At 50.2% G+C, this 12,879-nt stretch overlaps 1 pseudogene; it reads left to right on the plus strand.

Annotated features, from left to right (window-relative positions):
• LOC114228316 (phosphofurin acidic cluster sorting protein 2-like) overlaps positions 1–12,387 on the plus strand; it is a 14,060-nt pseudogene extending 1,673 nt beyond the window's left edge.
• Positions 12,388–12,879: the final 492 nt, after the last annotated feature.

Genomic DNA, 12,879 nt, shown 5'->3' on the forward strand with positions numbered 1-12,879 from the left:
GAACCCACATTTCATTTGGCTTCATCTTCCACCAGTATATGGGCAAAGCATTCTTTAAGTGTCCCCTGGCTTCCACTTTGAAGAATGTTGTAGGGTTAAGAAGCAGCAAGCAGTTCCTGAACAATAACTGCCACCTGCACCTGGGACAGAAACTCTACCCTGCTCAGCACTGAAAAGCATCCTAAACATCTCCTTTGTTGGCCTATAGCAGCACTGAAGAGGGGACAGGGCATTTTCCAGGGTCTGGGGGTCCACACTCATCTTCTCCACAAGCAGCACTTCCAAATCTCCTCTTGGGTCAGAGCCTCTCCCTGTCCTCAGCCCCTCAGCTCTGGTTCATCTGGGCTTTTTGCTGAGGCTCTTCTGTCTCATGCCCTAATGCTGAACAAGGTTGTTCATGTGGCCTGGCTTCTCCCTTTCCATCAGTCCTCTTCAGCGCTCCCAACCACTCTGGAGAGAAGAGACTAACACTCTTCTAGGCACCATGCCCTGTTAAAAGCTACAATATCTCAGGACAAATGGAAATAAACTTTGGATCAGACACACAACCCATGCCCTCAAGATGAGCTACTGTCTGGGTTGACACGGGCATTAAAAAATTCTATGAAAGTGATGAGTCCTACAGTTGACCTGGTGCCCTAAGCATTGAAAACATGAGCTCATCTGCATCATACACAAGGCTCTTTAGGATGGGATTCATAAAGCAAACCAGAGGTGAATAAATATTTGTCTACCCACTTTACCCTGATTTCCATGCTCCTTAACAATTGAGGGAAGCATTTTCAAATTACACAAAGGCTGGAGAAGTAAAGGGAGTGTAGGTCTATTTTAGAGTCCATGGGCCTTTTTAAATTTATGATTGTTAACAGTAGATGTCATGGTCCAGAATTTGAACAAATATATTTTTAACATAAAATGGTTTTAGAGTAAATCCTGTATGCTGAAACTGTTAAGTACTAGATATCAGTGATGATAAAGTCTTTTCAACAACATTCTCATGGACCATGCGTCCCTGGATCCGGGTGAGGCCTCGTGCACCTAGGCCCGGGTGAGCCCAAGTGGCCCTGGGTCTGGGAGAGGCCAAGCGTCCCTGGGTCCGGGTGAGACCATGTGTCCCTGGATCCGGGTGAGGCCTCGTGCACTTAGGCCCGGGTGAGCCCAAGTGGCCCTGGGTCTGGGAGAGGCCAAGCATCCCTGGGTCCGGCTGAGACCATGCGTCCCAGGATCCGGGTGAGGCCTCGTGCACCTAGGCCCGGGTGAGCCCAAGTGGCCCTGGGTCTGGGAGAGGCCAAGCGTCCCTGGGTCCGGGTGAGACCATGCGTCCCTGGATCCGGATGAGGCCTCGTGCACCTAGGCCTGGGTGAGCCCAAGTGGCCCTGGGTCTGGGAGTGGCCAAACGTTCCTGGGTCTGGGTGAGACCATGTGTCCCTGGATCCGGGTGAGGCCTCGTGCACCTAGGCCCGGGTGAGCCCAAGTGGCCCTGGGTCTGGGAGAGGCCAAGCGTCCCTGGGTCCGGGTGAGACCATGTGTCCCTGGATCCGGGTGAGGCCTCGTGCACTTAGGCCCGGGTGAGCCCAAGTGGCCCTGGGTCTGGGAGAGGCCAAACATCCCTGGGTCCGGGTGAGACCATGCGTCCCAGGATCCAGGTGAGGCCTCGTGCACCTAGGCCCGGGTGAGCCCAAGTGGCCCTGGGTCTGGGAGAGGCCAAGCATCCCTGGGTCCGGGTGAGACCATGCGTCCCTGGATCCGGATGAGGCCTCGTGCACCTAGGCCCGGGTGAGCCCAAGTGGCCCTGGGTCTGGGAGAGGCCAAGCGTCCCTGGGTCCGGGTGAGACCATGTGTCCCTGGATCCGGATGAGGCCTCGTGCACCTAGGCCCGGGTGAGCCCAAGTGGCCCTGGGTCTGGGAGTGGCCAAACGTTCCTGGGTCTGGGTGAGACCATGTGTCCCTGGATCCGAGTGAGGCCTCGTGAACCTAGGCCCGGGTGAGGCCACGTGCCCCTGGGTCTGGGAGAGGCCAAGCGTCCCTGGGTCTGGGTGAGACCATGCGTCCCTGGATCCGGATGAGGCCTCGTGCACCTAGGCCCGGGTGAGCCCAAGTGGCCCTGGGTCTGGGAGAGGCCAAGCGTCCCTGGGTCCGGGAGAGACCATGTGTCCCTGGATCCAGGTGAGGCCTTGTGCAACTAAGCCAGGGTGAGGCCACGTGCCCCTGGGTCTGGGAGAGGCCAAGCGTCCCTGGGTACGGGTGAAGCCAGATCCTGGGTCCGGGTGAGGCCGTGCGCCCCTGGATCCATCCAGGTGAGGCTGGGTCCCAGGCCCGGGTGAGACCACGCGCCCCTTGGGTATGGGTGAGGCCACGTGCCCCTTAGTCCAGGTGACACCGTGCCCCTGGGTTCGGCCGAGACCAAACCAGAGGGAGTGGGACCTCCATTACCACCATTTGTCCACCATCCAGAGCTGAGGGGTCAGTGCTGACATGTACACATAAGGAACTACTGGACATCGAAATTGGGTCTCAAAAGAACTGTTGGTCCAGGGGGAAGCTCGCTACAGATTGATTCATTTGCCTGTCAGCATAAATATTATTGCTTGTCTCACATTCAGTTCTTATTAGTATATATCTAGTGACATTTGATCTCGTTCATCTAGAGGAAATGATGAACAACATAGACTGAGGAACAAGAACAGAACCAGAAGCAAGGAGGCATCGATCGGACTATCGGGCCTCAGAGGGAGGATAGGGGAGGGTAGGGGGCGGGTGGGGGGAGGGGGAGAGTTCAACCAAAGGACCTGTATGCATGCATATAAGCCTATCCAACGGTTAAGTTCAACAGGGGATTGGAGCATGCGTGGGGAGAGGGGTGGGATGGGAATGGGGGGATGAGGACAAATATGTGACACCTTAATCAATAAAGAAATTAAAAAAATAAATAAATAAATAAAATAAAATAAAACAAAGCAAAAAATAAAAAAATAAAAAGAACTGCTTGATCAGTTGTAGCTTTAGAATTCAAAAAAAAAAAAAAAAACAAAAAAAAAACAACATTCTCATGGAATACAGATACATGAGGACAATGACCTGATATGGTTCCCATAGTACAAGTGAACTTAAGGTGACAGGAAGAGGACATTTCTTTGTGGGGAAGTATTGTGTATCCACTTCCTAAGAGGATCACTAATGAGCCGTTTACATTTCTAGTCTATGTAGATATATGATATTAACCAGACAAGTGAGGCATTGAAAAACATTTCAGGCAGAGGGAAGAATTAGAAAAATTGAATTGAGTCAGGAAACAATAAGATATGTGGGAGTGGATTTGCAAGTACTGGGATCATCAGGAGGTTGGTTCTCAGGACAGGAACAAGGATAGATGAGCAGAGAGGAAGTCAGACACCAGCTCTGGGAGCCCTGGTATGATGGTCCCTAGCAGTGACCAGCAGTCCTGGTGCTGGAGGAGAGAAAGGAAGCAGATATTCCTCAGTTTGTGAGCAGGTGGAATGAGAAGGTGAAGGAATGGACAATAGTAAGGAGAAAGTGAGATGTAGGCGGGGAGAAGCTCAGACATGTCCTAAATGATAACAAGCTGCAGAGTATGGTGAGGATAGGATGTGATGGTCTCTGAACTGAGGTGCTAATGAAACAGTGAGAGTAGAAGGTGGACAGGGCGACATCGAGGACAAATACTGAATTTCCTGTAGGTGGAACAGAAGGAATTTGGGAGACAGTTGGCTAATTTGTCCCTAAATATGTGGCCTGATTGAAGTGTTAGTAGGAGACTATGATCAAGAGGTAGGCAGTGACCCACCCAGATAATGGGATCTCAAAGAATGGCCCTACTGAAATAACAGAAGCATGTCTGGAGGTGGCCCTGTGCATACAGGTAAGTACTGGCTCGCCTGCTGGTACAATGGAGACACCCACATCTGTGGGGAGAGCCAGTGCTTGCTCAGGTAGCCCCAATGTCCTTCTTGTTTTCTGAAATCCTCACTGCTAGTTCCCTTTATGATCCTAAAAGGCCCAAGTGTAATGACATGACCCTTCTGAAGACAGATAAAGGGACTGGTCATTCAAGACCCTCAGCATGATATCTCCACTGCTTCTGCAGTCCCTTAATGCTGAAATGCGGATCCAGACTTGAGAAGGAAAAGCATGGCGGGGACAAGCAGAATGCTTTGTGCTGCTCAGCCCTGGCACCTGGCCTGTTGTCTGCACTAGGGAGCAGGGGTAGCTGTGGAGAAAAGGTCCTGCTGAGAGAGGGTCACTTATGCTGGAGGCCAGAGGGAGGTACCCTTCTGGCACTTTCCTTGGTAACGCCTTCCCTGCAAATCCCACAATTAGATTCGCCAAGAGGTAGCAATTTTGATGGCATATACAGGCAAAGAAAGGCAGAAAATGGACCATATTTGGGGAAAGGAGACACTTTGTTGATTCTTAGTTTCTTGGAGGACTGGGGTGAGGCGGGGCTCAGTGGCTTCTCCTGTAAGGGTGCTGCTCCGTGGCACTGATTGTGGTAGTACATGGCTGTGCACCCATCAAGGACAGAAACTCAGGACATTGAACATGTCTTCATTCTTGGCCCTTTCCTTAATGATATGGGATAAGGCATTTTCTCAGAACAGCCCCAAATCTAAGACAAAGATGGCAGGGTGCACGGGCCCAGTTCACCCTGGTCATGAAAGGGGCAAACAGGTAAGATGACAGTGGACAGAATTTCAGGTTCTGATAGGGAGGGAGAGGGACCAAGTCAGAATAGTCTCATTTGTCTTTGGAAAGAGCAGGCACTGAGCTGAGTGTGGGTGGGCGGGACGATGGTGATTGTCACAGATTTCAGGTTACAGGACAGTTGCTGAGACTGAAGGAGAAGCCCCTGGGATAGCACAGCCTTTTCTTTCCATAAATAATAAGATGCCTGCTGTTCCCTGCAAGGCTTTGGGGGTTGCACCAGTGAAAAAATTGACCCTCAGGGTTCCCTTCTCAGGAGATACAGTTGTAGGAGCAAACACCTCCCATAGTCACACACCTCTAACCAGAGATGTGCAAGCAACCAGCCTAGTTCTCCTGAGATTTGCTGCCAGTCAACCCCTCAGGTCTCTCAGGTTTCAGACACTGTTCCAGTCTTATGTGTAGACCACTTACTACTCAAAGATCCATATCACCAAGATGGGGCTACATGATTGACAATTGTCTCTAATACATCACTTGTAAGGTCAGAGACACTTTGCACGGACCTTTATACATGTAGGGAGGGAGACTGGTAGAGACAGAGTGTACACACAAGGTGTAACACATGTTTTTATATGTCTGTGTCACAAGTGTCAGCTGCCAGGCGAGGAGGGGATTTACATTAGCGTCCAAATTAAACTGAAGAAAAAATCAAGTGATTATTCCTCGAAGAAATCCTCCAAGTTCATGAAACACCTTCAGAATGTGAACTTGTCAAATTTGAAAGTGGGTCAAGGTCATTGTCATGAGTTACAATGACTTCCCTCCAGTACACGAGTGAGCCATGGCACACGTGTTGTTGGGCTCCTGGTTCTGCCAGCACTGGAAGCAAACACCAAACTGAGCCTTTGCCTGGGCTTGCCTCTAGACCACAATAAAATGGTAAGAGTAAATATTTTGGGGTGCCTTCTAGTAGAAGTCATTGTCCTGTCATTTCACACTAGGAAGACACAGGCTTTATCCCAGGTCTGATATTTCAGGGAGTCTGTATTGAACTCCTGAGTCAGGCCCTGGGTTACAGGCAAGAAAAGCCAGATAAGGTCTCAGCCCCTGAACTTGAGGGCAGGGGCAGGAAAGTGTGAGGATAACGGGTGTATATCATCCTGCCATATGTTGGTTGAAAAAATCCTATCTAATAAAGAGGGAATATGCTAATTGACCATCACACCTCACAAAGATGGTGGCACCCACAGCCAATAAGGAGGGAATATGCTAATTGACTTCCATGCCCTCAAAGATGGTGGCACCCACAGCCACAAGATGGCAGTCCCCAGTCCCCTCAGCCCCGCTAGGTGTGCAGTATGGCTGGGACCGTGCCCAGGCATGTCCGGCTGCTCCACGTGCCTGCCTCTAGAGTCCCCCAGTTCCCTCAGTCCCCCAGCTGCCCAGGGCCAGCCCCAGGCACAGGCAAGGCTCGGATGGTGGCTGCCCAGCTGCCCAGGTCCACCCGAGGCTCAGGTAACCAGGGCCGGCTGAGGCTTGCGCTGCCAGCAGTGGAAGCAGCAGAGGTGTGATGGGGGCATTGCCTTACCCTGATTTCCAGGTCGCCTTCCACCCCTGAGGGCTCCCAGACTGTGAGAGGGGGCAGGCCGGGCTGAGGGACCCCCCTCCATTGCATGAATTTTCATGCACCAGGCCTCTAGTAGTACATAAAACCAAAGCATATTGATGGAAGCCTTCTGATTAAACAATAAACATTATAGATGATGAAAACCCTACCCCTCAACCTATTTGTATACTTTCAACTACATGTAAATACAGTGATTCCTAATATGGCTCACCCTATATTCTCATTCACCTTTCATATAACATGAATAGTATTTCTGCTCTTTAATAATTTTGAACCTATGATTGCACAGCTGCATAGCACTTCTTATGATACATTGTACATAACTGACCTGTTGCCTACCTCTTGGCCAACCACATCTGTTTGTCTCGGGAAGTGCAGTTTGACAGCTATGAGCTCCAGGTGACTTCCTAATGTATAATCATTCACTATCCCTCCAGAACACACACACCATATAATTTTCCCTTAAAAAGCCATCACTTCATGCCATGCCTTATCTCCTTAACATCAGAATTTTTCAAGGCCAAGATTCTGCTCAATCAGACCTTCGTCCAGCTCTTAGCACAGCACTTGGCATATAGTAAACACTCAGTAAAGATGTGAACAGCATCATAATTCTAAATGAGTTCCTCATAGTGTCAGAGAACTTTAATTGTCCATCAAAATCCATTCACCCAACTTGTGGAGGACAGCTGGTGGGCACATCCCAGCCCCGCATGCTGCCTTATGAGCTGCTATTGCCAGTGGGAGAGTTCAGGCATTGAGGTGTGCTATGGCAGACCTGGTTGAACCAATATACTGGTCTAGACCTTGGGTGGGATGAGAAGAAAAGCAGACACAGAGGAGGTGAAAACTGGAAGGAAAAAGAGGTTTGAGACACTACCTAGATGTGACAGTCTTCCCCTACTTTATAGCTTCTACCCCCCATGAGCCTGAACAGCCCTAAGAAGCACTTGTTGCAATAACCCATTGTGCAGTCAGGAGACAGAGGCCCTGACAGGTAAAATGACTTATGCAGGATTAAGAAGAGGTAAGAATAAGGGGTTGATTCTGAACCTAGGTCTGTCTCCTCCACTTTGGGAACTTGGCTGAGATTAGTCCTTCAACGGTTCTGGGGAGAGGGGAGTGGTGCCGCTGTGTACAGATATGGTGTTTCAGGGAGAATATGAGTCCGCAGCCAGCGCCCACAAAACTATCTGCATAGTTGGTGTCAGATGAGGGGACTCGGGAAAGACAATCCCAGGAACTGAGGTCACTTCCCAATAGAACTTGGGATCCTTGTAACCAGGCACCCACATTCTAGCAACCACCCAACCACCAGTTCACTTGCCAAGAGGCATTTGCCAGTGCAAGATGTTCTCTTGCTGTGTTCCCAGTGATTGGTGCTCTTACTTCTCAAGACTCCACAGTGAGAGCTTTTCCAGACGGTGCAGACGTTGGTTCAACCCTCGTTCCCATCATCTCTGGCCATTTTAAGAATATGGCCTAAGGTAACACAAGGTGGTTTTGTTCAGACCAATCCTGTCTAGGCCACCTAGTGTACCATCCCTTTGCAGCCCACATAAACCCTGGGGCAGGAAGAGGTTACTGGGTGGTAGATAACCTAGCAGTTCTGTCATGGTCACACCACAAGACAGAGCAGGCAAATGGAGATGGGCTTGCAGAGGGTTATCTTATCTGTGCCAGTGGGAATCCTAGGCTCTCAGGCTTTCACTCCTATTCCTCAACTTTGGGGGTCTAAGCAGATCATGGTGTGTGTGAGTCTGGAATAGAGGGTCACAGGGACGGAACCAGCAAAAGAGGGCTCTGATGCTTTTCTGGTGACTAGGAACCGTCTTTAGAGAGCTCTGCACAGGAGAATGGAGAGAAGCTGAAAGATGGGGTTCTCAACTCCATGTCCCTGCAGGAAACACAGGTGTCCCATACATCCTCAAGCGTGCAGCATGGCTTCAGGGTGAGTGTAGGTGCTGAGGTGACCCAGACTCCAGGATCCCATGCAGTCAAAAGCAGCCCTGGGTTTCAGAAGCTGCCCTGTTACTCCCCCGAGATCCCTCCCAGATTCCAATTTCCAAAGGAATCTGGGTCCCCATCTCCTCCTCCTAACCCACTCTGTCTGTCCCTTTTCAGAAGAGATGCAAAGTCACTGTCCACAAAGTGCTAGGAATATCAGAGAAAAGACTTTGTTCCATTTCCCTTTATGCTCAGTCAAGAGTATTTTTGCATTTTTCTACAGACTTTCCCTTTTTAACACCCATTCCCGTGTGTCTATGTTGTCATGACAATCCTTACACACCTTTGCCCACTCTTACACATCATTGTGATTAGTAGGGATGCTTTCTCCAAAAGGACACAGGGCTCAAGGTACCAAGTCTGTTTCCTTGCCATTTGCTGCCCCGAGGAATACATCCTCTTGGCCCCTCCAGATCAGGAGTTGGGGCCTCCCTGGACTATGGACATACCAGGAGCAGGACCCGTTATCAGGGCTGGCGATGGATCTCTTCACTGCTGTGGGACCTGGACATGATCCTTTTCTGTTGTCATGTAAACCGTGCTGCCCTGAACATACCACTTGTCCTAATATCCTGACCCTCCTACCCCAGGAAAAACCTCTGTGTTCTCATCTTAGAATGAGATGTTTTGTCAGAAATCCTAGGACTGATACTGTTAATGCAAGCATGTGCTGTCCATCCTCTGCTAAGAAATGACCTCAGATACTAATATGTTTCACCAGTCCCCACCTCCAACTCTACTTTTCCTGTCAAGAATATTTTCTCATGTCAATGTAAGAAATTTTCAAACCGGTGAAGAATTTTTGTGAATTTGAGCCAAAGTGTCACTAATTGCCAGGAAACAAAATCTCAATATAAGGAGATAATGCTCTGGAGAATGGCAGTTTTGCACCTGATTTTATACATTGCATCCATAGCAGGAGACCTGTATGGGTTCCATGAAATTCATTGGTGATAGATTAGGGAGGCTGGAGACAGCAAGGTGGGGAAACCTCTGGGATTGGATTAACAGCAAGATGATACACCCATACTTCTTTCACTTGTGTGAGTGCAGGGTAGTTAACAGTCAACAATGAACTCAGTAACAATGAGGGGATGTGTGGTTTCTGCAGAGAGCAGAGTGGTGCCTGTGCTTTCAGGGGTCTGAATAAAGGAAAATAATGTTCACATTCCAAAGATAAGTTATTCTATATACAAAAAGACAATAGACAGGCTCAGTTAAGGTAAAGATTGACCCTTGTCAGAGAAGATGCCAGCCTACGACATAACTCCCCTCCATAAACTGCTCTTAGTTTAATTTCAGAATATATTTCGTGGTTACTTTAGGACTCTGAATTTGCAAGGCCATCAGGTTAGCATGTGGCCCCTGTAGTCACTCGTGCTCCACCTATTGCCACCAATCACTGAGTGCCTGGGTATTCAGTTTGAGCTGTAGCCTCCAACCCACTTGGCAGTTTATGAGCTGCCTCTGATGGCATGTGCCCCCTCTGTTCCAACACAGGGTAGAAATAAGACCTCTAAGAGGCCTGCAGCTACAGCTTCATCACCACCGCAGAATTAGATAGCATCCCCCCTGCCCACAACAAACAGGTGCCCATGAACATCTTTGCTACCTGGGAGGTGGATTCCTCCAGCCCTACCTGCATGCCCAGGCTGTGCAGCCTCACCTTAACTAAGCTGGTATTCCTAAAGGACCTTGCAAAGGAGATCACCTCCTTAGTGATTGCTATGGGAATTAATGACTCAAAGTGCATCCTGAGATTTGATCAGATTCTGCTGTCCCCCAGTGGATTTGTTAAGATTGACCTGGTGCTGACTTTATCTCTGCAGTACCCCCACTCCCTCTGGAGGGAAGGCAACTAGCTGCAGATTATGCTGCAGCAGAAGCATTGTCTAAAATCCAGACCATCCCAGAGTATAAGATGCTCGCTGTGAGCACCATCGACATGGCTGAGGAGATGCATCCAGTCCCCAAGGATGGCCAGGTTTTGAGCCCCTACACACCATGAGAGAGGCATCTGCCCACGTGGAAGACTTCAGCATCTTCTCCTTGTCCAACCAGTTCATGGACCCTGAGGATAACACCCAGCAGGCCAGTCCCAAGGACAAATCCAGGGTTCATTACACAGAGAGGGAAGATAAAATCTCTGAGCAGCAGGCCATCCATGATCCAAGCAGGGGCAGGACCCATATGAGGAGAAATTTGATGTGGGAGAAGTCAAGATGCAGCACAAAGGAGTAGTAAGAACACCATTCAAACCAAGCAACAAGATGCCAACAAGAAAGTTGGGGCGTGGCTGTGCAGGGTGCAAGTTTGGGAAGAAGACCTGGACCTGGAGAAGGAGTCTTCAGAGCATGTCCCTGAGGTGGAGGAGGACCAGGATCTGCTGTATGACCCACTAGAGAACCTGTCCTCAGTACCCCTAAGCCCTGGCTCAGGCCATACTTGGAAGACCTGCACCCACCCCCCAGCTTTCTGTTGGAGATGGAGAGCATCCACAGTGCCAGAGCCAGAAGGAGCCTCCAAGTCCAACCCATGTGCCTGAGAAGATGAGCCACAAGGAACCAAGGAACTGTGTTTCAGACTCAGTGGCCCACAGCACACCCACTCACAGGAGAAACTAGCACAGCCCTAGGACTGTCAGCAGCAGAGACCTCAGCCCTTGACATGTTCACAGAGAAGCTGCCACTCTGTGGGCATGTCACCAAGACCAAGTCTCTCATCCCCTCCACCATATCTCAGGGGAAGCAGGCAGGTCACTGGGGCTGGAGCACATCTCTGAAGGGTTGGCAGGTGGCAGAGCCAGAACAAGTGGTCCAACAGACAGGACAATAAGCACTGCTGAGACCTGCCCAGCCATATCCAGGAAGATGGTGAAAGTCCAGCTAAACCACATCCTCATCTCTGACAACCAGCTGCCCGAGAACATCCTCCTCCTGGACTCCTCCAACTGGCAGGGGCAGTTCCGTTCTGAGTCCAGCAGTAACACGTGTTGCCTGTGGTGTGCACCTGCTCCTGAGGTCCAGGTGGCCTTCAGCTCTTATCATCTCATGGAAACAGAGATACTGTCACCACAATTTCTAGCTCCTGATGACAGTGAAGATCATAGTGGCAGGGGCACAGCACTATTTCAGCGCTATGCTGTGGGTGTTCATGGAGCAGTTGTGCAAGGACCTTCCCGTCTGGCAGAGCTATGTGTGCTTCCTGGTCATCCCACTGGTTTAATACCCTTGGCCAGGTACCTGCACTGCATTGATTACTACTCCACAACTTCTTTTAAGACCTGGCCTAGCAGGACATGTTCCACAAGGTGGAGGCCCATGAAAGACACACTGGGCATGGTGTTGAGAATCACATGGTACATCCATGGGGGCAGCTGTATCCACCAGCTGACCATCAAGGAAGCCATGTTCAGGTACAACAGAAGAGTCTCAACGAGGACTCTTTCCACTTCAATCCCTTCATTGGGTTGGTGGCACTTGGACTAGTGGACCTGTCCCTGGCTATGTCAGGAGACACAGATGGTATGCTCCTCTTGGACTTCAGTGTGCTTTTGTCCACCCTGCCATACAGGTCTGCGGCCAACAAGGAGGCCTTGCCCACCCCACCCACCTCCCCCAAGCATGGCATTGACACCGAACTGATGAGACTTAAGGTAAATTATTGGATGGAAGCCCAGCCCACAGATAGGAAGAGAAACTTGGGGAAGAAGAACCTGGCTACCACCAAACACACACTCAAGTGCACCTTCCACTCTATCCAGGTCACCAGGCTACCCACTATGTCCATGACAGTGGTCACCAAGAAGATGAAAAAGAAGGTGCTGTTTTTGCCTAAGAAAACCAAGGACAGGGACATGGAGTCCAAAAGCCATTGCATGGATGGATCAAGCACCAGCAGAACATGCTCCGGGTCCTCATCAAAGGTGTGGTGTGGAATGGCCTGAAGTTCTTCCAACAGGCAACCCAGAGGTCACACACATCAAGTACTTCCTCATCTGCATCTCTGGACACTCAAGTCTACCTTCTAGCCCTGCTTATGGCCCTGCTGATGCCAAGTCCTGGAGGGCCCAATTGCTTTTCTGTTAACATTTCAGTTTGGTACAGAGTGTGACCCTGGAAACAAAAAGAGAAACTGAAGTGTGAATGTGCTCCCAGCCTGGAAACTAACTTGGTGACACCCACGGGGAGCCCCTAACTGCTCTGCTTATGAACCAGCACGTTCTGGTGGGTGGGAGGTCAGATGGGACAGGCAGTGCTAAGCTGGAGATTCATGGAAGATGTGTTTTGGCCTGAGGACCCGAACAATCCCAGTGAGAACTCTACTCATCTTCTCAACCTGCCCTTCCTGGAAGCCGGAACTCTGCTTCCTTGATGAGCCAGTTCCATTGTGTGCCCAGACTCAGAGCTGGATGGCCAGCGCCAAGGGCTGGCCTCCCATGAGGGGCACCCTCAGCATAACAGGGAGACAGTCAGCCCAGTCATGGACTCAAGCTGCCAAACAGCAAAGTGACCCCAACAACACTCACTCGGCGTTAAACTTGACCCCCACAGACAAAAGAAAGGACCTGTAAGATGCAG

This window comes from Eptesicus fuscus, chromosome 20 (genome assembly GCF_027574615.1).
Source record: "Eptesicus fuscus isolate TK198812 chromosome 20, DD_ASM_mEF_20220401, whole genome shotgun sequence".
NCBI classification, from domain to species: domain Eukaryota; kingdom Metazoa; phylum Chordata; class Mammalia; order Chiroptera; family Vespertilionidae; genus Eptesicus; species Eptesicus fuscus.